The 12,443-nt window shown below is 40.9% G+C and overlaps 1 protein-coding gene across 3 annotated transcripts in view; it reads left to right on the top strand.

Moving 5' to 3' along the window:
* ANKRD50 (ankyrin repeat domain containing 50) overlaps positions 1-12,443 on the top strand; it is a 239,834-nt gene that overhangs the window by 117,914 nt on the left and 109,477 nt on the right. The window lies entirely within an intron of this gene.

Genomic DNA, 12,443 nt, shown 5'->3' on the forward strand with positions numbered 1-12,443 from the left:
GAATGCATTGGTTGTTGAGTGGAGCTTTGATTTACACTATGCATTCCAACCAATTCCTGTCCTCACAGGTCCTTGGAAGTCTGCGAAAGTTGAAGCCACCTGTCTCTTGATCACTCCAGACTGGGCAAGAAGGACGTGGTAAATAAAACTTCTTGACATGTCCATCTATCCATCGATGCTCCCTGGTCCCTCTAGGTGAGGTTGGACCTGCTCTCCCAGTCAGACGGCAGGATCCTCCATCCAAACCTACGAAGTCTCAGCCTTAAATCTTGGCTGCTGAGAGACTGAGGAACTAGGGGTGTGGTCCCCTCTGTTGAAGTCCTGGATTTTCTCCTTTCTGCCAGAAGGCCTGCTAACAAGCACGCCTACGTTTGCAGGTGGCTACGTATTCAGCTTTGTCCCTTGGTAAGGGCATGAACCTTTTAATCTGTTCTGGATTTTATTAATTCCTTTGTCCAGGGGGGCCTTTAAATTTGCACCTTGAAGGTGTACTGGGCTGCAGTTGCTCTCTTGGAGAGGATTCCCACCCGCTATTATCAATTTTTTGTTGGAATTATTTACTGGTTCCACCATGTTAGTTCGGTATTCAGTGATAATATTGCAGGAAATGATAAACAAGGAATTTACAAAGATGAAAAAATATTTCAAGAAATAACAGAGTGGGTAAAAAATACCTAAAAGCAGAAAAAATATCGAAATCAAGAAAAGAAAATAGATAGGGGTGTGTTTTAGGTGTAAAAATAAATAAATTAGATTTAGGTCAACATTGGGATAACTGGGGAGACGAGTAGAGTTTAGGAGTAGGTTAGGTAAGTGGGGATCAGAGCCCCCCCCCGAAAATAGATATGTTTTACAATGTGCACTGTTAAAGGCATTTCAATATTTTTTCATGCAATATTTATTACACTTTGCAATTGTAAGGAATAAAATCACAGTGAACCGTTAGTTCCATGTGGGATATAAAACATTTCTCATGGTGGTTCTGTTTGAGCTTTGGCATTTCTGCCTCAAAGCTATGGTGACTTTCCTGGTTCCCATCATGTCTGCTAGACTTGTGAATGAGCTCCACGAGCTTTCTGTCAAGTGTTCATACATCTTTTTCAAGGAGAAAGTGACTGTGTATGAAGCTGTCAGTCCTTCCCAAAGTTGTCGGATTTCACCTGTCACAGTAGATTCAAATGCCAGTCTTCTTCCCTCTGCACCATCATTTATGATGGTGTAGCAATTTCATCATCTGGACCATGTCTCTCAAATGAGAGGCATCAGCATAGATAATTAGCTGTTTTGTGAGTTATGGTGGTGCTCAGGCAGGCATGTGTGTTGATAAGCAGACGCAGTTCAGTTGGGTCATTCTTGCTTTTCTGATTCCTATGATCTGGCTGGTAAATTGACACCTGGAGTCTTTGAGCCCCTTTCACCAGTAGTCTGGAGGCTACCACTGCCTTTCTGAGGGGTGTTTCGTAACGGAAGGGATGGCCCCTAATGTGGAAGGATAAAGAAAGGGCTAGTATTCAGTAGAGAACAAAAAAGGGGGCTCCAACCACAAGTACGTTTCTTGGCATTGCACTTAGTTTAGAGTGCCTAAATTATTTTGTTATTCTTATTTCAACCTATTGCTCAAAAATCAATAAGCCAAGTATCCTTGAAAATAAGAAATCAAAATTTCAAGATGAAACCAGTATCTTGAAACACTTCTTTTTTAATATTAGCAGTTACTTTATTCAATTGTTTTTTTTTTTTTTTCAGATACAGTTCATCATCTGCAATTATAATTATACAGAGTAACGGAATGTAGCATAGTAAAAAAAGGTTTAAAAGAGTATAACATCCAATTGTAACATCATTGGTGAGTTAGTACTATTCATGTGTTGCGAAATCACAGCAAAGCATATTGAAAAAAACAAAATAGAAAAATAGAAAGAACAACCAACCAAGGTCCTAAATCTGAAAGTGTTTGTACTAGACAAATGGATTACAGCTATCAAACAACAATCACCAAATATTCGGTATAGACAAAATAGGACGGTGGAAAGAGTTCAACAGTGGACCATAGCCATTGGCCCGAAACCCCCTTGTAAGTAGAACAAAGCAAGTTACGGAAGTGAAATGAATTAAACAGGGGACCAAAACCATCACAGGGGGAGGTGCCCCCTTTAAAGTTGGTATGGGCAGTCAAGAAAGCTCAAGGCTTTGTCCAAGGGCGTTTTGGCTACTTGTTGGCAAGCCTTTGTCTGGGCCTCTGGAATCTCTGTGGGGAAAGTCCCGCAGGGCAAAGCTGGGGAGGAGAAGGTATCCTTAATTCACTTCCTTCTGGTAAGTGGATACAGGGAAGCACTGTTTCTAATTTGAAATTCTTGTAGTTAGAAGATATCTACAAGTTTGAAAAAGTAGTCTCAGTCGTGCGCTGGGGCTGCACGCTGGTATAAACGAGTAAAGCTTGAGCAGCTGTGCAGAAAACTGAAGCCTCAGGTCATCATCTCGAGCACAGTGGTTAGCATGTGTGCAAATTAATTACGTGATTCAAAAATGCCAGAAAGACGCGAGTAAATCGCTGCAGCCTGTGTCCTGTGGTGATATCCGGCCCGCTGTTCTCCCGAGGTGCCGTAATAGAGCTGTGCCGTCAGGGGGTGTGGCTGGTGTCAGCAATTGTCGGGCATCTAAGTGGGATTCTCTGAACGTTTGCTGAGCATTACTGCCTGATTTCTTTCTCCTGTCAGTGCGTCTATCGGCTGCAGGGTTGGGATTGCTGATATCGTAAAACTTCAAATAATGGTGACTAATTATAATGAGGCTATGCTGCCTTATTTTGTAGGCCATGTTTTAAGGACTGGCTGAGGATCTGGATGCCATCATCCGACAGTTTTGCAAGAAGAACATGAAGCTTCAAGCCCTTACCAGTGGTGGAGCATTGCCTCAAAATCCTGCACTACTGACTTGTGTGCATCAAGTGCCTTTAGTAACTCACACAAGTCCACATGCATGGCCTCTTTAACCATGGCAGGTTGCCCTGGGTGGCTGCCATTGGCTACCACTACCGCAGTTACTTTGATTGGCTCCTGCTAAACCAGGCCTCAAGTAGACATTTTGGCATCTGCCACATCAAGACCCCATGATGTCGGAACAGACCAGACCAGACCTAATGAATGACTAGTAGAAAGCCAGATCCAAGGCCAGTCTTTGCAAATGGCTCCATACAATGTGTTAGGAGGGACGCACACACTGTGCATGTGAAGACAAGAGTGCGTTGTCAGGTTGCCAGCTCCCTACATTCACACTATTTCACACGCCAAGAATAAACTCTGATTAGCGAGTCAAATTTTGCAGCCCTTTTAATAATGTGTGTCCAATCTTTTTGTGTAAACCATAACACATTTAATATAGTGAATTAATGGTGAGTAACAATATGTTTCCTGCTTCCCAGGACGTTTTTGGTCAGTAATTCATGTTCTGCTCTGCCCCTTATCGGTAGTTTGTACTTTCTACAATGCCCTCGGTGGCACTTAATATCCTTCCATGTTGTTTCATGACATCCTCTTGCTGCACCTCCATTCTACCGTTTCCCAGCAGTCCCCAAAATGTCTACTCCATACTGGCCTTGCTCTTACTTGAACATATGCTTTTTATCCTTCCATGGCAGCTCTCTTGGATATTCTATGGCCTGCTCTATATCCACACCATGGATTGTCTTGTCGATAACTGAATCCTGTGTTCCAGAAGAATGTTCAGGAATTGTATACATTAATATGCCATCACTTCATACCACAGGGTTAGCTTGCTATTAACACTGTACAGACCGTTAATATAAAATAAAATAAACTACATCAGTGCATAATGAGACTATCTCTGGAACTTCAATTGCCTCAGACTGAGAATTTTAGAAGGGCTTGCGAGTTTTATCCTGGACCCTATCGTCTCTTGGACATTCCTTGTTGTTAAACTGTAAAGCGCCTTGGATTAAGGTGCTATATAACTACAATAAATACAATACAGTAAACTGTGCTGGATGATCAGTTTGGCTACAGTTCATATCAATGCAATACCTCTGGGTCCTGGGCGCGTATAACAAATGAAATAAATAATGTATTGTATTATTGGTCAGACTGCAGCCTGGTCTCACACCAATACTCATTCTGGCAAACTCTTGGGCCACTCTGTCTTGAAGCTTCGTGCCTCATTGTGCTGGGCTGCGTCCTCTCCATTTGCGACTGCTTGACTTTACAATCTGTAACTCCATAAATAGAACCAATTATTCAATCACACTTTTTTTGCTGCACAAGTTCTGTCCATGTAGGTGCCAGCTACCAAACCTCTATAAACTATAGGGCCGCTGTTACACTCTTTATTGCAGTGTTACAGCAGAGCCGAGGAGGCGATTGCATGCTAAGAACAATCTTTAACTTTTTAATATAATAGTTCCAAAACAATCCGCAAGCCTGCTCCCACAGAAGTAGGATTCCCTGGTGAAGCCATGGCATAATTGATGGGGTGGGGGTTCATCCTGTTAGGCTAGAACACTGTTTTGATCCTGTTCGTGAATGCTAAACCTTGTTAATTTCTGTGAATGCTTTGATGGCGTATGCCTTCAGGTTTCAGGAGGCGCTTTAATATGTTAAGCATAAATTCCTTAAGGCCGATTTGTGTAACATAGAAATGGACCGTCTCTGTAATCAACTGCGTTTTGTCTTTCCTAAAACCCAACTTTAGTCACGAAATGTACTGGTGAGGAAAAGTAATGTGGTGATTATCTATTGCTCGCTCCATACCTTATTTGGAGTATTCTTTTCAGGTCATTTTCGTTTCTAGCTCATCTGAAGCTTTCCATTTCTACAGTCCGATCACAGATTTGACGGCAAGTGGTGTCTCTCTGATCCTATACAATTCATATTGATTTAAAGGTATAGGACAGATGAGAAAAGCTGGGCCTTTCAGAAGTCCATACTGACAGCAAAACCCTGTTTTCCTTAAGTTGCTTTTTCATATGGCTGTAATCACCAGTGGTTTCCTCGGAGACCGTTGATACTGTATAATAATTGTTGTTTTATGACGCGCCATAATACCAGAGATTGGTTTCTAAGTGCGCAATTGGGATTCAAAAGTGAGTGGCACTGCCTTGTCTTGCTTCCAAGACGAACCTGTTGTCCCTGAGCTATCCTCCCATAAATAAAGGTTGTAGTTTCCGTTTTTATGCAGTAGCATGCAAGTTTCTCCTTTACTTTGTATCTTGACATGGAATCATGGTGTCAAATGTATTTCTTTTGTAGCAATTGTGCAATTGCTGGATAAGAAAAAATGTAATTTTGTTCCATTTTGACAAATAGCAATTGTATTAAAAATATGTTAGAATGGGATTCTGGAATGCTGGTGAACAGAGCAGCAGCTTAAACCAGCTGCTCCTGCTCCCTCTTGGCCTATCGATGATTAATACCAGGATTGAATATGAATACCCTTCAAAAGAAGAAGATTGAGATTCCAGAGAACCCTACTCCTAAGAAACCAAAACAAGGAAGTGACCTGGAAGACACTCCTGGAATTACATTTATGCTCTGCTGCTGAAGGTCTCTCAGGATGTAGGGAAATTGAAAATTACCCTGAATTAGTTATCTTCCAAAGTAGGTCAATTGGAGACTAGAATGACTAAAGTGGAGTCAGAAAATGTTTCCCTGGCTTCTGAAGTTGCTGGAAGTTACAGGGTGTATAAAGAGCTGAGTTCTAGGTTTCTGACTTCAAAAATAAGAATTTAAGGCTGGAAGCAGAAAGGAGAATCCATAACTTGCGCTTGCTAAGAGTGAGAGAAAATCCTAATCTGGACAAGGATCTAGTCGCAAGAGTTGGAGGGATCCTGACCGAGGTGTTGGGAAGGAAAGTGTTGAATGATGGAGATTTGGACTATGCGTACAGAGCAGGGAAGAACATGGAGGATGGTAAACCAAGGCAAATTCTGGTGTTAACAAAAGTGAGTGTAAAGGAGAACGTTTTGAGACTGGCAAGGGAAAAAGGGAAGCTCATTCCACCATGGCCATCTATCCTGATTATCCAAATGTTATTGAACCAAATGACAAGGGTAAACAATGGAATACTCTTGGAGCTTGAATAAGTGGTCCTGAGGCAGGGAACCATTTGAAACGGCCTTATGCAAAATTGGGCACTTCTAAGACCCATTAAACAAAGAAATAAAGAAATAGGTGTAAGTTCTGCAGAGACAATCAATGCATACTTTTTGTCTCCCAAATGCATGTTATGTCAGTGCATAGAATGCAATGTGGCAAAATGATGTAGGTGTTAAATTCGTATTTTTGGCCCAGTGCATTTGACACTTGGAGAATGGGTTCAGTTTTGGTCCTACGGCAATACAGGTTCTCTGCAGCTCTTGGGGATACTTAAGTCCAAAGTAGAGCTCATGGGGAGAGGAATCCACTGGGTAAGGTGTCGGCATTGGGTCATATTGATGGTGGACTGATAATGTTGTATATACCAATGCGTGAGGTGAATTGAGATGTCTTGGGAATTATTAGATTTGACCGTTATATGACAGTTTGCCTGATACATATTGGGGCAGAAAGTGCATTTTTAATTCTGGATTCTGGAATGGAGTCCAGCGTGAGGTTCAGTATGGAAGTGTGGACTCCAATTGTTAGGTAAGAAGTCGTATAGTGTTGCAAAATTCACCTTTTTCACAACGGTTTGTGAATGCAGTTTGGTCCGTGCAAATATTGACCTTTTAATGCGCACCACTTGGGTTTGGTGCTAACGGCTAGTAGGGGAAGGGAATTGACCCGAATGGGTGTAGTGAGATTCCAGAATGAATGTCCGGTGGAATTAGAGGTTCTATGTGGGGTGGTACAAATTAGCACAAGTCTAAATGTTTCTAAGAGGATGTGTAATAAGGTGGGGGGACCTCTGGGATGTTTTTCAAACTATGATGACAAGTAGTGTTGTAGGGTTGTTGTTGGGACGGACCGAGTGGAATGGGAATTGGGAGTCCAATGTGAGGTTTTTCATTTTAAGCTTGATTTTATATGTATTGCGGAAGTGATGGGAATCCATATGAAGGAGCGGGTGTTGTTTCTTTCTACATAATTATAATTGTGGAAGGGAGGATCCAGAGGTTTGGATTGAACAAATCCAAGTGGTTTGGGTGTTGTATTTTTTTAGTTAGTCTTTTTTGTTACGTGTTCTGGTGTATGTGTAGGTTTCATCACGGGGGATATTTTTGACAGTCTTCTCATGGCAATCTCATATAAGAGGAGCTTCTGTGTAATTTCCTGGAATGTTAATGGGGCGAATTGTATAAATAAGAGGAATATGATTTCGCAGAAACTGGATGGGTTGGGGGCTGATGTTGCCCTGCTTCAAAAAACACATTTATTGGAGGTGGGTGCAGATAAATGGAAGAGAATGGGTTGGCAATGTGTTTTTGTTCATCTTTCTTTTCTAGCTCAAAAGGTGTATGCACCTCGATTAGGAAGAACCTGCCTCTTACTAAAATGTGTTGTGAACAAGACAAGAAGGGTAGAATTATATGTGTGAATTTGATCATTCAAAATGTTAATGACTGTATCTGTAATATATATGCTCCCAATAGAGGGAATGGTGCCTTTATTTTTTTTTTTTTACTCTCGCTCAGTTCCTACAAGAGATTAATGAAAAGAATGTTATTGTGGGGGGTGATTTTTATTGTTTTACTTGATCCTCTGTTGGATAAGAGTGGAGGGAATTTGCACAATGACAGCAAGCCTAAAAGGGAAGCCTTAAGGAAGCTGATGATGGAGTGGAATTTCCTAGACGTCTGAGGATTACAAAATCCTCATCTCCAAAACTACTCAGTACTCCTTTTTCTCAGCAAGACATAACGTGTACTCTCAAATTGACCTATTCTTGACGACCGGTCTGTGCACACAATGTTTAATCGGAGTGGATATCAAAGGCATCACAATCTCAGATCATGCTCCCATTTTTCTGGAACTGAAATTGACTTATCCACTGCCTAAAACCAATACATGGGGTCTAAATGTGACACTACTTGATGACAACAATATCGTTGATAAGATAGTGAAAGAAGCAAGGTACTTTGTCTGCAGAGAATTGTACAGGCGAAGTGAAGGTTGAATTTGTGTGGGAGGCCTTTAAGGCCTACTCGAGAGGGATGCTAATAAGACTCTCGAGTAAAAAGAAAAAAATGAGACACAATGAGATACAAATTCTAAATGAAGAAATCGAGGTTCTTGAATGGCAAAATATGCAAACTTTCTCAGAGAGGTTCTTGGAATTGCTAAAGAAGAAGAAAGACAATTTGGAAGATCTACTTACAACAAGAGTTGATGGACTTCTTTTCAGAACAAGATGCAAATATTATGAAAAAGGTGAAAAGTGCGATAGGCTCACACATAGGCCCATCGCCTACGCGTGCTGGAAAGTGAAAAGACGGTCAGGTCAGTGTGATTTGAAAATGAGGATGGAATTGTGACTTATGAGCCTATAAAAATTAAGGTAATATTCAGGGAGTATTACTCCAAACTATATTCCTTGGAGATCCATGTGAGTCAGGAGGAATTGATGCACTATGTAAATGGATGTAATCCTAAAAGACTTGATTCTATATGCAGAGATGTACTTGAAAAAGAACTAAGTGTGGAGGAGCTCAAAAGAGCTGCAAGTTCGCCAAACTCTGGAAAATGCCCGGGACCAGATGGTCTGCCGCGCGAGTTGTATAAAATCCTCCCGGATGAAGTTTACAATCTGATTTTGCCCATGTTACATGCCTCTCTAAAGGAGGGTTGATTACCAGCAAAAACAAGGTATGCTTCAATATCAACATTTTTGAAAGAAGGAAAATCACCTTTGGTAACAAGCAGTTATAGACCCATAAGCATGATTAATACGGACAATAAAATCTTCGCTAAAGCCCTAGCATTGCGAATGGAACGTTTTCTACCAACAATAATAGACAAGAGTCAAACAGGTTTCGTGAAGGGGAGGCATGCCTCGGACAACATGCAAAGGCTACTGTTTACGTTGTTTGAGAGTAAAGAACATCAGAAGGAGGTCGTGGTGCTGTTGTTGGATGCAGAGAAAGGCTTCGACCGGATAGAGTGGGAGTATCTCTTGGCTGCCTTGGATGGTTTTGGATTTGGTTGTAATTGGATCAAATGCATTAGGCTCTTAAACTCTTGTCCAACTGCCTGTGTGAAAACAAATGGATATGTCTCTGACAAATTTGATCTTGAGAGGGGGACGAGACAAGGCTGTCCGCTCTCTCCTATCTTATTCGTTATTGCATTGGAGCTTCTTGCTGTCCGGATTAGAGAAGATGTGAAGGTTGAAGGAATACAATATGGAGAGACCGGTCAAAAAGTTTGGCTCTACGCTAATGACATGCTGCTGGTTCTGCAAACATCAAATCTTCGATTCCAGCGTTGATGGATCAAATCGAAGCCTTGCACAGAATCTCGGGATATAAGTTCAACTGGACAAAGTCCTAAGCATTGCCAGCATCAAGCTCCTGATTCGATCTTAAGTATGAGTATGTACAGATTTAATCAGTGTCCTGAAAAGATGCGTTATTTAGGGATCTGATTGACGAAAGATGTTTCTAAAATGATGGAGGTCAATCTTGCATGTATTATCCAAAATTTTGAATCAGACCTGAAGAGATGGAATGAGCTGAAATTGAGCCTTTAGGGCAGGGTACATGCTGTTAAAATTATGTGCTGAACATGATTCCATTGCAGATCAAAATGGGGTTTGTAAAGAAAATTGAGGGCCTTCATTCAAACCTTTCTATAGGAAGGTAAGCAGCCTCGTCTGAAATTGTGGAAACTGCAACTGTCTCAGGGAAGTGATGTCTGGGTGTTCCAGACGTTGACAACTACCATTTGGCGTTTGGTGCAAGGCACTTAGTCCCATTCATTGAAAACTCGAATGATGTATGGACTCAGGCGGAGACCAGTAGCACTTCCCCCCTCTTTCACCTAGAGCTATTCTTACATCTGTGGATGGGGCTGGCTGCAAAACCTTTCCGCCAACAACTTTTATTAGAGCATGCTGGAAAGCTCTTGTAAAGAAAAGCAAACTGGATGTGGTTGGTAACCCCCATCACTTCAATCTGGCTGAATCTGGACATAACGTTGGATGGGATATCCCTTCTCTGGCCGAACTGGCTACTAGGGGGGCATCCAGTGTTTACAAGATGTAGTGGATGGCAAAAATGGCTCAATTTTAAACAGCTGTCTACAAGTAAAGACTTCTGGGATTGTACTCTAGGGGAATGTAGGAAGCTAAAGAAGACATTGATTAACAAAATTCCAGAGGTAGACAAAGAGTGGCATGTCTGGTTGAAAGAATATAATTGAGAAGGCCATTTGGCCTCTAAAGTATACAGGAAGCTAAGTCAATACAAGGAACCAAATTCAGAGTTATTGGTCAAATGGTCAGAATCATTAGGCACGGAGATGTGCGAGAATAGGTGGTCCAACATATGCTAGAATGTGTCTCTTACATCTCTAAATCATGGTGAGAGAAGTCGTCAGATCAAGTTATTAAATGGGGTTTTCTGGACACCCGAAAGGCTACACGCTAGGGGTCTTCTTGACTCGGAGGCGTGTTGGAGATTCAGACATGCCAGAGCGACGTTTGAGCATATGATCTGAGAGTGTTATTAACTAAGGCGCTTTTAGAGGAAGGTTTCACTGAAAATGAACGAGATTCTCATTTTTGATGTGAATTATGACTATGCAAGTGTAATTCTGGGTGAAGATGATTTAGTGGCTCATCTCACATACCCTCAAAGATGTAGGTTCTTCAGGGCCTCCAACTCTGCAAAAAGTTATTCTAAGGAGGTGGAAAGATGTGGAAAGGCCAACGCTCGCAGAATGGATTTCAGATCTAAGACGGGTGGCCAGAATGGAGAAAATTATCCTTTTCAGTAATAAAAAAACATTTGATCAGATTTGGGGAAGATGCCTAGATTTGATAATCTAAGAGTATCTTTATAACCTCTGTATCTTCTGTCTTATTAGTGATGTGTATCCCTATGTGGTACATTTGTTTGACTGTTAACTCTTTGATGTTTGGTTTTTACTGTTTGTTATGATTTAAATCTAATAAAAAATGTACATATAAAAAAATGTGTTAGAACGCATACTCCTTTGTAATGGTTAGTGACTGGTCAGTTGCAACATGTAAACCAGGCTTTACACAGTATTACAAGAAAGAATATTGGTAGCAAATAATGAAATGGAAATAGTGTCTTATACCTTCACATAGTTCAATGTTTATATGGCTTTGTTGGCCTGTATTCCAAAGGAGTCCTTCCCAGCATCATGGAGCATTTGAAGTTCACTGTGTAGAAATCATGTGATCTTTCACATTCTGCCGCAACATATTTTTCAATTGAAATCATGTAAATCGGGGTTTACGTTTCTAAATTTCTCAACCGGGTGCACATGTAAATGCAGAGATTTTCTTGTTGTGGACATTACCAATATTTTTTGCTTTACCTTCAGAGCGATCTTCAAAATCCACAGCCATGTTCAAAATACGTAAGCGAACATGGAGCATAGGTAAAAATAAATCTGATATATATTTGTTGTGTACATACAAAGACCTACTAACGGTAACGTTTGTACAAGTCACTGACTTCAGATTTTGAGCTTTTTGACCGCTGTAACCAGTATTGCATTAAAAAAGGCACCACAACAGTCCCTTGACACTAGGTTAAATGTGACATTATCTGAAAAACAAATTACATGGCTGTGCTATCCATTTTGGATCAGTTGAAACCCCAATCTAATTGTAGACATGCCCTTGTGCCATCTCTGTACTTGGAGGACTGAACCGTACATCGACAGCCCTTTCCTACTTTGACATATTGCTACATAAGGGAAGCAAGAGAGATGTCATCTCTCATAATCAAACAATATGGAGGAGGGAGCTCTTCCAGCTAGATTCCTCTGGTTCTGCACAAACTGAACAGGTTTTCTTTTAGCAAGTAGGGGAATATGTGTCGCTGCAAGTGGGCTTTCCAACCAGGTGCGCTTGCCTTTGTAAACATCAGTTGAAGGTCCGATCATATCTGTTTAGAACTAATCTTCTAGTTTAGGGATTGGGCCTACCTGCACGCACAATGCATTGCTGTCTCCTAATCAGTACAGAAAGCCGTGAGTAGTTTGGATGGTGAACCTCATGTGTGATTTTATTTATTCATTTATTTTGTAGATTTTGATTCATAAAGAATAATTTGTAAGTGTTTCAGTATTTCAGAGGTAGGAATCAAATTGTAGTTACAGTAGTTTAATTCTTGTAACTGGTAAACAGATTATAGATATTCTAGTTTTAGGTTATTCTAGGCTTCAAACCATCATCTGAAAATGGTTGGCTTGTAGTTGTCTTTTGCGGAGCATGCATTACATCTGCAGTCTCATAATTGTAGTGTGCAATATATAAAA

Source organism: Ambystoma mexicanum, chromosome 6q (assembly GCF_040938575.1).
Source record: "Ambystoma mexicanum isolate Mex_15411 chromosome 6q, UKY_AmexF1_1, whole genome shotgun sequence".
Taxonomy (NCBI): Eukaryota; Metazoa; Chordata; class Amphibia; order Caudata; family Ambystomatidae; genus Ambystoma; species Ambystoma mexicanum.